General features: G+C 36.7%; 1 protein-coding gene across 1 annotated transcript in view; it reads right to left on the reverse strand.

Annotated features, from left to right (window-relative positions):
* Positions 1 to 17,358, reverse strand: part of syn2b (synapsin IIb) — a 75,091-nt gene that overhangs the window by 39,973 nt on the left and 17,760 nt on the right. The gene's annotated exons all lie outside the window — the stretch shown is intronic.

Raw genomic sequence — 17,358 nt, forward strand, 5'->3', positions numbered from 1 at the left:
CAATGTGATATAAATCAACTTCTGTTTATGGTGAGGTTCCTCCTGTTTGACACATCTCAGATCGTACCTCATGCTGGGGCCAGATTGCTTTCCTATAATAGATGATCATTGTGTGTTTCTCAAAATAAACACCTGCGTGATTAGTGTGCCTTATAACTCGAGGTTACTCAATATAACATTAGGAGAAAGAGATACTTTAGCAATATTTTGCTTTGGTCTTTTTGCTACAACAAATTGATGAAACATGCTGTTGAATCAGGACTTGGCAGATCCCGTTTCCTCCTTTATAAAACAAATGACTTCATCTTTGAAAATAAATATCAGCTTCAACAGAGTGATGTCAGTTGGTGGCTGACAACAATCATTAATCCTGATGAGTCTGAACTCTAAAAGTATCTTCTTATAGTGGGGTTGTGGGAAGAGGTGGTAATCCTAATTGTAATAGAAAAGTAGAGATTGGTTTTGTTTCACACTTGTGATTTTCAAATGGTTAATATATGTATAACTACTGACTATTTAATTGGATATCACACTGTGCTAAAGTGGATGTTTTAGTATTTAAAATCAATATGTTTAAGTCAATAATAAATGTTGGTGAAAAGCAGGTCTTGCATTGTTTGCGAGATGAAATCACATTAGCCAACACACTTAAGAACATAAGTCACTTGTGTCTAATAGCCGAAACGACTTCATATTCGGGCAGCGTTTTACATAGGAGCCGACAGTGGACTGAAGAGTGTCGTTGTTTTTAATCTAAGTGAGAAAATGTGCTGATTGGTTTGGAGTTGAGAACATTGAGCTACTTGAGCCAAGGTCTTATTCGACTCTTCAGCAAGAAGCCAGAGGAGCTCGGGGGACTTTGGCACATGTGAACGTTTGAGAAGACTTGGCTTTAGGTTTGGCCGGCACTTAAAAACACAGCAAGCAGAAAACTCTCTTGCCGAGCTGGATACCTGACCCTGGCCTTTGATCATCTAACTGAAGTGACTACTGCAGTGCGAGACCAACTGCTTGTAAAAATGGGACTTATATAGAAGCAAAGCATGATTACTTTACGCTAAGCTATCCGCAAACCTTTTGTTCTTCAGGGTATGAACTAGAGTAGTCTGCTTCTCTTTATAGAAAGAAAGAAAGAAATTGTTAAGAAGGGAAAAGTACAATACTTTTTACTCACTAAACTATGTAAACTATAGGATTTTTTTCAGTATTCAGTAAATATCTTATGTGAATTCTGCTACAAATGATACCAAAATAATTTGCATCAAGCAGTACTACTAAATGCCTATTGAATGGGCAATCAAGAAAAATGTTCTTATCAATTCCTCTTATTTAAATGACATGATTTACAACTATTCAACAGTGAACGTGTTACCACTGCTTTTGACCTTGACCCTATGTCTAGAATGAAACTAAATATATATTGTGTATGTCAAGCTCAACTGGGAAATGTGTACCACAGTATGCCTGATATTGCTTTTGTTATATTATCATCCAATCTATGTCTGTCATTTGATTTAAAACAAAAGTACGGATACAAATAAAAAATGTCATTGTCGATACGTCAAATGCATATTATGTATTGAATTAAAGGTACTATTGTGTACATCAAATGCTTTATCATATATAACAATGTGATCCATAGATACTGTGGAAGAGCTAATAGCAAAATGGCTTTACTTTGGTTTTGCTGCCCTCTGCTGTCCAATACTGAGAGAACGTTTTGTATTGTTTACCAGTCATTGTGAAGCTGCATAGCCTTGATTTGATTTAAAAGTTTATTTCCCCAACCAACAAAATGAGATCCTTTTTCTGGTACAATTGACTGTTTGTAGAATATAATTTTACTTTAATAATGAAAATAGATTAAGATTTTGCATCCTTATGGAATTATCATATATATTTTAATATACGGTAGGTAATTGATGATCCTTATCTTTTTCATATACCACAATGTCCCCCTTTTTAGGCAATTATTATTAATACTGTATTTATTTATTGGCATACTGCCATATCCAAGGTGACTTATAGTTTACACAAGAAACACAAATATATGGATTACAGATTCAAATATATTTAACAAATACTACATATATTTTAAATTTTGGTATATGAAAAACAAAGATCATACATCGTCTACCATATATTAAAAATGTGTGTGTTCCATAATGGAACGCAGGATCTTTATATCTTAAGTGTGTGTTCCCTTCTAGGAATATATTGTTTAAACTCTGAAAAAAAGAAGCTTGAAATAGCCACTCTCTGGTCTCTTAAAAACCAACAACACACAAATAGCTTGTATTACATAAGAAAAGCAACTAGTTAATTATAGATTCACCAGCTGCTGAAGAGACATGTTTAGCTGTGAGCAGCATTTGAGCTATAACCCAAAATGGCACCCCCTCTAAGCAGCAATGCTGGTTAATGGATATTTCTATCAAATGCCCAAGCATCATACTGCTAATTAACATCTCTGCTAACAGGCTTGGCCTCCTGGTTTGTATAATAATCAGTGACCCTTCCTTGTTAAGCACCAGAGCAATCTTTTTCCAAATACTTTAAACTAATTCAAGCAGCAGCCTGTCTCTTTACATTAAACCATAGTTAAATCACACAAAGCCTTTAGGATTGTAGGCCTGAATCCCTAGGCAGATAAATAGACAATGATATGCCTTTGCAGTAATGGTTCATTGTGCTTCTACTGGGAGTGTTGAATGCCAAGAAAACCCTCACCGTCCAACCTTTACAAAAACACTATCTTTTACATCTTGCTTTACATGTAACTCAGCAATATACCTTTTGAGATTTCCCCCCAAATAAAATTGTTTAAATCCTGGTGGAACCCCCCCCAATATAGACATTTGTTAATTAGCAGTAAGAAAAGAATGATATTGCACACCAAAGGAACTTTCTTGTTAAGTGTTAATATTTAATCAATTAAACCACTTAAGAAAAACTATTTACTTTGTTTGTCAATAAACATTTAGAGAGTAAAACTGGTTTCAAGGCAAGGTTGTAGCTGTGCATGCATAATTAAATGATAAATTATACAATATGTTGATTAAACATACAATGTGTATGCATATGAATACCCCTGCATGTTATCAAGGAACATATATTCGCAAATTGGCAATCAGGCTCATCTCCAAACCCTAGCATTCCTCAAATGACAAAATATTTAACAAACAATGAACACAGATGCTAAAGCTATTACTATTGCTTATTGCCAGTGAAGGAAACAGAAATATCTGTATCGTGCATCTGTAGAATCACTGTTAGTCCAAGGATACAGTGGCGCATAAACCTAATATGATGTATAAATCGAAGATTGATATCATTAAAAAAATGTAGCTATATAATCTAATATATTTACCTTCCATTTCTAAAATGTAATTTTTCCAGACATGTTTTAATTGGTTTTATAATTTCATTTTCACTATCAAGGAAATCAAAGCTGTAACTACTTGTTGTCTTAGCAGACAGCTAACAAGGCAGGCTTCCATTTGGTATCACATTAGATTTCATGTTGGACTGTAAGACAGCACTATAACACATCCACAAAATTAATCTGTTTGTATAATACTGGGCCCAAGCTAAAAACTGAAAGTAGTATTCTGTGTAAGTGAATGTGGTTTTCTGTCACAATAAAGAATCACAGTTTTTAACGTGGAATGCAAGTTTGGTAAAAAAAAAAAAAAAGAACGTTAGAAGTAGGTAGTGAACTCACATTTCATTACTGAAACAGTTTTCAGTTTTCAGTATTTAATGAGCTATTTTGACATTTCAATATGAATACTTGTTCAGTGTTTTTAATTAACTGCCTACAAAGTGTTTGACTTGTAAGACACCCAGGCCAGCACTTTAGATCATTCTAGAAGTACAAACAGATATCTGGATTGAATCATCAAGAAAAAACCTTGATATAAATTTAAGTAGGGTGGCACGCCGAGGAGTCAAAATCTAAACTCTAAATTCCTTAAGGAAGATAAAGGAACCTAACAGGTTTATTTTTACACAGTGATGAGTCACAAAAGCTTTTGAATTTTCAATAAAACATTCATCCAAGATTCCCAAATGCTTCAAAGAAGGAGCAGGCAGAGAAAGGTGCGATTCATGGAGAATGACATCCATCGAAAGGAGATGGATATAATGCGATCACTGCTTGAAAGTTTTATCAGCACACAAAACAGCGCCCCGTCTGAGACGAGAAATACTCAGTAAATATTCATAGAGTTCCTAGTCATGCAAAGGGAAAAAAGCAGAAGCCTCTCTTGAGAAAGAAAAGTACATTTTCTCCTTTCACAACATAACTTTGCGATTCTTGACATGAGAATGAGACAAACTTAACTATTTTTCAGTATAAAACTGCAATTTCTTTTAGACATTTTCTAACAAAAAATCTTTTCAGAATAACTGCAGAACTAAGAAAATAATAATATTGGGTTCTTTTGGTGATACTTACACACTCACTTGGAAAACTGTGGGTTAACTCAGCGGTTAATTCGCGTTTCTGTCCAGGCACATATTTGCCCATGAGTTCCAGGAGCACAGACACCTCAAACTATCTACATTTCTTTCTATATAATCCCCACAACCCGGGCATAATACACCTCTACAGGGATGGACTGGGACTGAAAACCGGCCCTGGACTTTGACCCAGACTGGCCCACCACAACAGGCCTGGGGATACTCAACCGCCCAACATTAACCTGCTGATGTAATTTAAAAATGCAGATTTCCTAAAGAGCCATATCCAAAAGTAAATATTTATCACGAGAAGGCCATACACAATATCTATAATGCTGCACATAGCCTCCCTGCCTGCCTGCCGGCTCCCATCGCCACCCACTTCGCTGCTCCTCCTTCTGCTACTGACCTCTGTTCAACCGGTCACATACATTGTAATATAACTACTGTGAAAATAATTAAAAGCCTTATTTCAATAATTATCTTGATTATATACGACTGACTTGACATTTGGCTTGCAATGAGAAGTCCACTTTTAAATAGATTAGAATTCATATCACAATGTGCATGATTTATATTTCAACTACCCGTAAATGGATTCAAATAATCTACCTTTTGTATGTAATAAAGCATTGCACAGTTGGGCGAAAAGTCATACATGTGCAATGCTCCTTCAACTGCTCATGTGCAGTCAGTCAGGGGATGCAGGATGCCAGGGGATGCCAGATGTCTCAACAGCGGCCTGCTCTCCGGTGTGGCCGGTGCTGGCATAGCAGCACTACTATCAAATAAGTCAGTGGGGCCACGCGTGTTTCCTGACATGACGCAGCCTGTTCATGCTGTACATTACTGCAAAGTCCCCGATTATCTATTGGCGATATTAAATGTAATATTAATTATAATATACATGGAGTCCGCTACTGGCTGTGGTGCGCCCATGGAGTAACACTGGAGTAATTTAATCAGCAGGATCTTCACACAATCAAGAAAAGGTGAGATATATGTGATACCTCTTCCACTATAATACTTTTGCTACATTTGCAAATACTACAGTATTTACTTGTCCTTGTTCTTAAAAAAGCATGAAAGTAGAGTGATTTATTGCATGCCATGTATGTTAGCCAAGATTTCCATTTGTAGAGTGCACTTACAGGCCATTCATGCCAAAAAAGAAACGGATATATTCTCTTGGGGATAAAAATGTGTTTTAAGTCCATTACCACTTGGCAGAAGTGCTTTGAGTATAACCTCACTAACTGATATATTCAGCAACACCAATGCCATAAATCTTGTGTCTATTCAAATGTTGTTTCAGGACTTGCGTAGTCAACTGCCCAGATGTTTGTTTGTTTATTTATTTATTTCTTCTGCTTTTGAAACCATTTATAATGTTTATATATAGCCTGCATACTGATTCAATCAGTGTAGGCCTAGATAAAAACAAACAACTAAAAACACTGGGATTTAATAAATTAAGCAAGCCATCACTCTACTTTGATTATATTAAGTTACACAGGAGTCAGGTCCCATCTATCAGGTTCTGTACAAACGCAGTGGCAAAAATAGCTAAATAACAAGCCTGAGGCAAACTAAGCATAGTGATACTTAGAAAAAAAGGGGAATTATACTTCTTCATTTAGAAGAAAATGTACTAGTTACTGCCATAATCATACATTGTAATTCTTCTTTCCCAATGTACCCAAAGATTTTGTGAGCAGTTAATTTTTTTTCTTTGCTTTATTCTAGTGATTTCTCCCCCAAGCTGTTTTATTTCACTAAATGAAAGTATAAACTGCCCAGTGAGATCAGGTTACAGTGCAGAATTTCCCTTTTATTTAATTTATTGATTTTGGAAGTCCACACCATCCTTTTATCAACATCCCCTCTGGCAACTTTCCACGTGAGCACACTTCACAGGATGCACACAAACTTTGTGATTTTCTAAGGCTTACATGAGGGCTGGTGTGTGCGAAGAGTTTAGCGTCTGTCAGCGACTCTTTCGCCACAATGACAAATGACATTTGAATGCCACAAGTAGCCAAGTAATCCAGTGTTGGAGATTTCCTCTTCAATGCATCTTGATGCAACATAACTCACCATTCTGCCTTCAAGAACATGAGCTTTCACTGCTGGTAATGGTAAGCCGAGATAATTTAAAAGAGAGGACTTTTCAATTAAGTCTCCTCGGATGCTGATGTTTCAAGCCCATGGAATTAATCATGCAGGTTCGGGGCTGTCATGTGCAAAGGTTAGCCTCTGTTGCCTGCAGAATACAGATAAAGGAACATTTTAATACCTGACGTCTGTGCACCTTTGATCCTGGAATTGCACTGAAATGTGTACAAGTATTTCAGTATTCAAATCTACTGCACATGGTAATGACTCATTTACATTTAGCAATCTTAAAATTCATAGATCATAATTCATCAGTTACATGTATGTTGATCACACTTTATGTACTGTAAATGCACAGACAATAAAACAACTAAAACAGGAGAAGTAAAACATATTCCCCTCCTTCATATCTAATATATCATTAGAATGTGATCATCTTATCATGTCTGAAATGTTCCACAAAAGGCAGTTTGGGACAAAAAATAAACATTTACAACTTCAACCATTTATTTGTCTGTTGAGAGAGAAAGAGTGACACAGCCCCTTGCAGATCAAAGAGCAGGGCAAGGGAGAAGAGGTTACATAATATTATCAGATCCAGATTGATTTTTATGGTCAGGTTTTCCTCATGTGTACTCAATAGCTGTTGACTAGAAACATGTCTGTGGTTTGAATGCTGATGAGACTGCTATCCTCAACAAGTGCTTGCTGAAGTAGTTTAATGAACAATAATCCAATGTAAAATTAAATCAATTTCCATCTAATTTTGTGCTGGTGCAGAAACATCCGGGTTTCAGCAATGTGTGCAATGCACTAACCCATCTGCCTTAGCCTGGTTTAAATGAAACACCACTTGGTCTTCTGTCTGTTGGAATGTGCATTTTATTCCATAATAACCTATGTTTATAGTTTTGTTACCTGTAAATTCTTTCCACTGGAACATTGTGAAATGAATATCTATGATTTTATCATCTGTGACCCTGTCATGCTGCCTTTCTTTCAAAATACAGTGATTATTATAGATGTCTCATCACAAACACATGTGTAATCTAAGCCTTGTATGCTTCATTTCTATATCTTTGCCAGCTCTCAGGCAGGGAAAGTGTGTGATGTTTCAGATGAAGGTACTGTGTTCAAAGGCCATTGCAGTTAATCCAAATAATTCACTCAGTTGGAAGCAAAACCAGTTCAGATGTGGTAGAAATTATCAGTTCATATAGCATACGCATTTACACCAAGTGCCATATTTTTGGCTGCACTTTCTTGAATGTTCCCACAATTATTTCATTAATTTGTTTATTCATTAAATAGATTGTAATTAGGTGTTCTTCTGTGAAAATGCTAAAATCTTTTTGTTTTCTCCACTGGACAGCTGTGTTGCAGATTAGGTAATCTAACTCACTGTACAGAAATGTATTTTTCTCTGCACCTTTGTTTTGAACCCACCCCCCCATACGTTCAAAACCACAGATGCTCATGACATATAGTTTGTAGAAGGATGACAGGAAGTGCTTTTTTGAATTTTAAAACCAGGAAAAAATATAATAAGTTATATCCTATCAGTTTGAATTGATAGCTTTGTTTTTTTTTTCAAAATGCTGCTGAAGCTGAAAATGAATGATCTTGCAAAGATGACAAAACACCAGAATAAATGGCCAATGACTTGAAAGACTACAGCTAGCAGACAATAACACAGAGCCAATATTTATCTGTAACTGATGTTTCTTTTTCCAGGAAGTAAAATAGGCCTTTATTTTGCAGTTTATGGAAGGACTGCATAGCTTAGATTACTAGTCCGACTGCTTAAGTAATTGTAATAATTTGACTTTAGTACATAAATCACTAGGTACAGTGGAACTGATTAGCAAAGCAAACCCAACCAGAAATGTAGACACTTAGCCACACAATCAAATACTTCTAAAACACGTAGATAATTGGTTAAGAGACACTCTTTCAAATTGTATTTGGAAAACAAATATTCACTGTCCAGTGGCATCAGGTCCCAGATGTGGTAAGAGCCTGGTCAGAATTGTGTCCACCCTTAAGCAATGTGAAAATACATCCATGACATTTGTGAATTTGAAAGATGATGCAGAGTAACATAGCAGATGGCAATGCTCGGCTCCAGGCAGTTGTCTGACTTCAATAAAAACGGTGCTGAGACGATTCGACTAAAATCTACTTTTTAGAATTACACTCATCTGTTAGTCTTCCACAATATAGGACAAAACAGGACAAACTATCCATATACAAACTGAGAGCCCGTGAGCTGGTATAAACAACATGCAGCCACAATTCAGAAGCCTCAAAGTATTGAATAAAAAAAAATGTATGTGCCCCCCCATATTTAAATAAAATAAAGCTAGTGGATAGCATATTTATCGCTAAGCAAAGGATGATCATATCCAGCTAAGAATTGTTCTTTCTTAATTTGTCTGAAATGCTAAAGAGCATTATTGCAATGATCTGCCATAAATTCTCTTTACATCTAGGTCACAGCATGCTCCATGTGTTGCGGATGTACAGAGCTAATGTTGCTAATGCAGATGTTAATCATATTGACCTGAGGCGGAGGGGGGGGGAGGTATAATACAGTATATTGCATTTATTTTTTTCTTGCTCCTGCTCTTTACTGGACAAAATTGATAAACTTATTATACACTTTACAGCCCTTGATAGCTCTCAGAGAGTGATATTGATCGCCCCGTGGAAACAATTTGTTGATCTTAACCTATGTGTTGCTGTGAAGCTCAGTATGGTTTGCAGAAAGTCTAAAGCCATCCCCTATTTATTGTCGATTTGGACCATTTCTAATATATAATGTATAATGGAGTGTGTTGAGAATACTTTTTTCTGGGGCACACAGTTGTAGCAAGACTCAATTTTGACATTAAAAAAGAGAAAATGTATGACAGCAGTATATATATATATATATATATATATATATATATATATATATATATATATATATATATATATATTTCATATTAGTCTTGGTACAGTGGAGCAAGCATCCCTAGTGATTACATAAATACAGAACAAGAAGAAAAATATTCTGCAAGACTATTCAGTTGGGGGAAGATTTTGGAAAGCGATCGAGTTATATGTACCATTTGATAAACTCCTTTAATTAGTAATACAGCAGAAGAAACCTATTCCCCGAGGGAAGCATGTCCACTTCCCTGCTGTACAATTGTAGCGACGGTTTATGAGAGTGAGGATCATTTTCTTCTCAAGGCACTTCATGTTTTTATGAGGACATGTATTAATCCACATTTATAATATACCTGGGAGTAAAATAAATAAGACATGAAATTAAATTAAAGTTATTTCTTTATTCAGACCTGAGATAAAATGCAATTGAGTTATATAATCCAATTATTGCTGGGACTTAATGAAACATACCTTGCTTTTACCCTCACGTACTGGGTCTGTAGTTGGTGGGTGAATCTGCACTTTGATTCAAAAGTAAAAACTGTTTCTTTTTTATAGCTAAACATAAATACAAACACTCAATGTTGCATGAAGGTTAGAAATGTTACTAGAACCGTACAACCATGTACAATATGATTGGCGTTGTCACAGATTTTTGTTTTGAAAAAAAATAAAAAAATCAGTTACTATTTAAAAACTTGATAAGCTTGCATTGATTTATTCTATGCTCTGGTCTCAAATATCAGAGTGATTTCCTCTGAAGCATATTAAGACAGACTCTGCCCCCTTTCCAACCAAAATCATTAATTCCTGTATTGCAGTCTCTCCTCTCCTTCCTCTCTGTAACCTGTTTTGATGCTATTAAAAACAATCAGTGTGCAAACTCTTCCTATTAAAAAATATATAATTCTTCAAGTTAAAATATTGATTAAAACCCCAAATGTATGTTTTCATCTAAAAAAACCACTTGTTCATTCCCTTCGGGTCTTAACGTCATCCTTTTCATCAGTTGATCTGCCTAAGGAAGGAAATCAGGCATGGCAGTATATTGCGAAGGCCATTCATATTTAATTGTGACTGACACACAGGAGCAAATCAACTAGAAGGATTATAGCATTACAATACAGGGCATATTTCAAGAGGTACCAACACTGGTCATATGGAATGGTGGAACTATCTGAAAGCACCACTCCTTGTGATGTATGGCACACTTTAATAGTCAGAAAGCTTTTCCTCTGTGTGGTGCAAGGTAATAAGCATATAGCATACAATACTGCAGCTCAGTGAGTGACATTTAAATGAATATACTATTCCAAATGGAAACCAAAAGCATAGCTTGCTTCCCTGGCTGTCTGCTGACTGCATTCAGTTTGAGCTTGTTTGAGCTAGAATGGAGTTTTATAGAAACCTGAAAGATATTCTTCTGGAACGTATGAAAGTTTTTTTTGACCTGGGGATATATTTCACAGAATATTTATACTCTTGCCAGCTAAGTCCCCTAAATCATGGGGACCATTTTTCGATGTATGTAGGTCAAAACCATTTGTAGATATCATGCTTGTGGTCCTTGATCCATTATTCAGGACAGGCTTTGAGGTGCAGCAACTCCGGAGCATTATATATACCGAGCGGATTGAACTGGGCTTGCCAAAATAATAATGGTCAGACAAATCACACATAAGCAGCATGACAGTAAGACAGTAAGTGTAGCTGTGGGGTTTCTTGACCAATCTGTAATATCACAGGGTTATTGACTGTTAATATCACCTAATGTGAGCCTAAGGCTAGTAATTTCACAGCGTCATATAACACTGAAGCCACAGAAAAGCTGTAAAACCAGTAAAAGTATACCACATCACTCTATTACTTTCAAAATTCAATTTGAATATATCTAGTGCTCTGAGAATGAAAATGGATTTCCTCAAGATAAAAAAATGGATATAGGCGAGCAGTTTTGTGCCTCTGAGTGAATGATTTGAGGAGGTAATGGGAAACGCACCACAGTAAAACTCAGGCAGGGTTATATAAAGTAATAAAAGTGCATCATCACTTTTGCATCATCTGTAATAGGGAAGATTATTACTGGGTATAAATAAGAACAATTGTGTTTTGGATGATGCTATTACACTATGGAAGAAGTGTGTTAATAAGTGTGTTTTTGAAATGTCAAATAAGTGACTGAAACAAGGAAGGCTTTTCATAAAAAGGCAGAGGAATACAGTAACTTCAATAGCTAAATATGACAAATGTTAGTGATAAACTATTTTAGGGTCTAATAACAGTCAGCGCCTGAGTAAGTCCATCATATATTGACAAGATGATGAAATTATTTATTTCAAGTTACGACCTAATCCCCTTAATAATTATAGTACATTTTGTCTTTGTCTCAAAAGTGCTTACTTCCAATCCTGGAACCTGCGCTTTTCATGTCATGTTTCCTTTTAAATGAAATGAATGCAGAGAGAAAGGTACTGTGATCTTTACAGCTGTATTGATCCCTCAGTGAAACAGCATTTGAGCTGCTAGGATTTTTTCTTTTTGTCTCGGTGTTGTATACTGACAATTGTATACTGGAAATGGAGGCACTGTTCCTTGTCACAGATTAGGATAATAGGAGGACACAAGTGGAGGCTGTGAAGAGAAGACTTGGAGACAAGGAAATAATATAAATATTTGTCGCTTCAGGTACAGAATTGACCTGCAGTACAACAGCAGATGTTAGGGTATTATTGCATCTAATCTAAATGAACTGAGAACAAGATTACATTTTAAATACATAGCTTCAAATGTTGTTACGTGAAATGTGAAAAAATATTAGTGTCGCCGTATACGTTTATTAAAAATGATACAAATCAAATGTATGAAACAACTACATTGCTGATTAAAATCTCTGTCTCTCCATGACCTGGAAACGATGTGAGCTGTGATGGGAACAGAGATTGTTGTCTCCATGTACATTAAATCCATCGAAGAATAGGTTTACATAATACTCATTGATGTTACTAGTCCTGCTGAAGCAAATACAAACTATAATGTCATATTATATTTTACTACCTTTGAATGTGTACTTTTAGTTCAAACCACTTCTAGGACAGTGATTTGCATTGGACCAGATAATGACTGATTTTCTATAGTTCTTTGTTGTCCACAGCAGTAATTGAAGGCTGTGAAATTCTTGTCACTTTAACACTCGAGCACAATCATAATACAGATGTTGCATTAGCAGCCCTGCCACCCCCCGTGCTGATTAGCATTTGTCTGAAGCCAGTAGGTACTTCTCATTTCCAAGCATATTTTGCACTGCATTAGGATTGTAAATAACCCAGATTATGCTAGTTAAGTGGCAATTTGCATGAGCTAAAGAACAAGTATATGTAGTTTACACATGGATGTTGCCAAGAACCAACCATACATGATTATATGATTTTTGTTTTGTTTTATGGCACACATAGAGATTAAAAATCTTCAAATTGGAATTTCCCTCAAACAGATGTACCATGTTCCCAGAGAATAAGCTGGTTATTTCCAACATAATTATATTACAGTGGGAAGAGGAGAAGTACGGCACAGATTTAAGATTTGTTTGCACAGTGCAGTAGCATACCACCAGGCCCAGTAAATCTAAGTACCAGCAGAACTTATTATAGGCAATAATAATGTATTACTGATCTCTGTGGAAACATTTTCCAGGGATACATGTGATTCAATTTCAGTCGTGTGAATCAGTTCAACACCATTCAGGGATTTCTGTAATGCACAAAGACCGTCCAAAACCAAAGGACAGCTCACGTGTAGGTACTGAAGGAAAAATGAATCACAAATTAATTGTAATCTATCATTATTTATAACTTTCAATCTGTATACAATCTACCCTATTAGTTGTAATGTAATAGGATACAATATATTTGAATTAAGGGTATACATGTGTGTGGGTTTATATACATTAATTAAGACTATGAGCTTATGAAAAACAGCAACTTAAGACATATTCCGGACAGGTCGATATCAAGCACTGAGGAAGTAACTAAATACTGTTTGTCAGTTCCCACTCATCAGATGATATAATCAAACACATTTCAATGAGGTTCACAGTGAAACGTTTAGAGAATTTACTTGGTTTTTCAACACTCTGACTAAAAACAGAATGTGTTGATTAAGTGAGATGTTTCCTATAGACACTGCCTCCTGAAGCTGCAAATGGCACCATTTCCTTAGGATCGAGCATTGTGGTGTTTGCAGAATAGTTACTTTGGGGGCTTCTTTTGGTTAAGAATACGAGTTAAATAGTTATCATCTTTCCAATGTATCTTGCCTCTTCTCAAACAGTCTGCAATTTCAGACATCAATCCACATGGCAGATGCAAGGAACTATTTTGACTAGTTAAAAACAGAAGTTACACAGTCAGTTTATGGACCTGGCCAAATTAAATCTCTCAGCCAACCCACCAATCGCAATTCTGATATTTAATTTTAGAATGTAGTTTCACTGTGCATTAGTATGTGCATGTATTACAAACGATGAAGTGCACAAGTCCTTTGTTTTTAATTTGCAATTGGTGAGTGAGTCCACGTTTTCATTTGGTCGTCATTAAAATGAAATCACAAATACCAAGGGGAGAAGTTGTTGGCTTTCACAGCCAGATTTAGCTGAATTGCTGTTTCACAATCAAAGTCATGTAGCTGGTCTTCCTCAGGGGTAATCATTGTTCAGCACAAGCTGGCATGGCAAGTTGTGGCCTTTTTTTTTTATTAGTAACTGCGCTATATTTTGACATTTAATAACGATGTATATTAAAAATGCATGGAAGACTCCATAAGCAGATATTTACATACAATATGTGTGGTAAATTTTCCAACTAGCTATGTGTGGTATGTAGAATATATTTCCATTCATGCTACGTTTTTAAGGCGAATCCGAAAATTATAACCACAAAACAAAGAATCATAATAATTACGATTATCACAACCTGTCAGCAAAATACTGTAGTTCGACTTCAGATTTCTATTCTGCTTGGAAATTGGGGGTGTCTGTCTTCAGTCACTCCTCAGCGATCCTTCAGAGCCTGCCTGATGATACAGACACCCAGTGATTTACATCGGAAAGCCAGCAGTGATTACCAGGGGGCATTATCTTATGTCAATCAAATTCAGCTCTAATTACAACAGAGGGCCTCCAGAAGAGGCTAAAGGTGGCAGCTTTAGCTTACTGATGATTCGACTGTCAACATTCAGCCTTTCCCTTTGCATAGAGACCATTTTCATTCAGATATCAAAGACGTTTAGTCTCATTTTAAATGATCCCTACTAGAGGTCAGGTCAACCAAAGATGTCTCAACCCTTCCAAACAGAACATGTCTTACTGGTATCATTTAACCTTTTATAATGAACATTCAGTCGAAATGAGTGTTTTTATCTTATAACAAGTGAATTAGCACCCTGATTTAATCTTTTAATATCTTATCTGGTCCTGTTATTCTGTACCTGGAGTTCTCAAAAGCCAGGAAGGTGTAGGTGCTTGCAGTTGCCATCAAAACAAACATTTTCAATATACTGTTCTCTGTACATATACACTCACCTAAAGGATTATTAGGAACACCATACTAATACTGTGTTTGACCCCCTTTCGCCTTCAGAACTGCCTTAATTCTACGTGGCATTGATTCAACAAGGTGCTGAAAGCATTCTTTAGAAATGTTGGCCCATATTGATAGGATAGCATCTTGCAGTTGATGGAGATTTGTGGGATGCACATCCAGGGCACGAAGCTCCCGTTCCACCACATCCAAAAGATGCTCTATTGGGTTGAGATCTGGTGACTGTGGGGGCCAGTTTAGTACAGTGAACTCATTGTCATGTTCAAGAAACCAATTTGAAATGATTCGACCTTTGTGACATGGTGCATTATCCTGCTGGAAGTAGCCATCAGAGGATGGGTACATGGTGGTCATAAAGGGATGGACATGGTCAGAAACAATGCTCAGGTAAGCCGTGTCATTTAAACGATGCCCAATTGCCACTAAGGGGCCTAAAGTGTGCCAAGAAAACATCCCCCACACCATTACACCACCACCACCAGCCTGCACAGTGGTAACAAGGCATGATGGATCCATGTTCTCATTCTGTTTACGCCAAATTCTGACTCTACCATGTGAATGTCTCAACAGAAATCGAGACTCATCAGACCAGGCAACATTTTTCCAGTCTTCAACTGTCCAATTTTGGTGAGCTTGTGCAAATTGTAGCCTCTTTTTCCTATTTGTAGTGGAGATGAGTGGTACCCGGTGGGGTCTTCTGCTGTTGTAGCCCATCCGCCTCAAGGTTGTACGTGTTGTGGCTTCACAAATGCTTTGCTGCATACCTCGGTTGTAACGAGTGGTTATTTCAGTCAAAGTTGCTCTTCTATCAGCTTGAATCAGTCGGCCCATTCTCCTCTGACCTCTAGCATCAACAAGGCATTTTCGCCCACAGGACTGCCGCATACTGGATGTTTTTCCCTTTTCACACCATTCTTTGTAAACCCTAGAAATGGTTGTGCGTGAAAATCCCAGTAACTGAGCAGATTGTGAAATACTCAGACCAGCCCATCTGGCACCAACAACCATGCCACGCTAAAAATTGCTTAAATCACCTTTCTTTCCCATTCAGACATTCAGTTTGGAGTTCAGGAGATTGTCTTGACCAGGACCACACCCCTAAATGCATTGAAGCAACTGCCATGTGATTGGTTGGTTAGATAATTGCATTCATGAGAAATTGAACAGGTGTTCCTAATAATCCTTTAGGTGAGTGTATATTCAGTTTAACTGCATTATGAGAAAGCTTCAGATGAAGGGAAATGTAGTTCAAGTCAAGGTATTATTCTACCACAACATACTTCTTTTTGTGTGTCTTCCTAAGCTGACAGGAGATAGGAGGAGGCCGAGGGAAAACCTCTCATTTTTCAATACGTGACCTAAAACAAAGGCCATGCATTTACAGATAATATAACGAGTTGCTGGTTCCAGAATATGAAAAAAAGTATCCTGATTGGAGGTGTATCCAACAGTATCATTGATGCCGAGCTTCTCCTATAATGATTTATCTGGATGCATCATTTGGGAATGTAGATTAATGCTTCAAAAATATAATTGCATTGTCGGACAACCTTACCCTCAAAGCTAACATCCAGGTTCTCTGCAAATAATGAGCTCTTGAATTAGGAAATCAAAATGCAAAGAAGCACTTTGGCATTTCAGCATCTTTGGCAATCTGCCCGAAGAGAGGATTTTGTTTCAAATTTAATTTTCAAGAGAATGAAATGACTGTTGGCAAGGTCCGCGACTGAGGCGGCTTTGGACGTTTAGGGTGTATGTAACCTTTTAAATACACCCAAACTCATCGAGTGTTTCTAGAATGTGCGGAAGCTCATTTAATCATTTTAAAAAATTGCAGAAGCAGCAGTCAAAAAAAGAAAAAAAGAAAAAGGATGTGCCTCAAGTTTAAATCCTGTCAAAGCACAGCCTATAAGCTTTTTGCCTTTTTCCTTTTCTTTTTGGAGACCGGTCTGTTGCTTCTGTGTTGTTTGTATCCATAAACACAGCAGGGAAAGAGCTCAGTGCTGGAGAAGGAGATTCTGATCTTATATTCATACCTCCAATGCGCCATTGAAGATTTCAGGTTCATAAGAGAAAAATCACAAAATGTGGGTTTAATAGTTTCTTCAGGCAATAGCCTATCTGTTTCTGTTTATTCCTCATTCACTTTCAACCTAATCCTGCGATTCATTCCACCTGAATGAAAGTATAATAGCACCTTCTACTTTAAATATTGACTTTATTGTTATTTTATTGCTTGGCTGTATTGTAA

Source organism: Amia ocellicauda, chromosome 3 (assembly GCF_036373705.1).
Source record: "Amia ocellicauda isolate fAmiCal2 chromosome 3, fAmiCal2.hap1, whole genome shotgun sequence".
In the NCBI taxonomy this organism is placed as follows: Eukaryota; Metazoa; Chordata; class Actinopteri; order Amiiformes; family Amiidae; genus Amia; species Amia ocellicauda.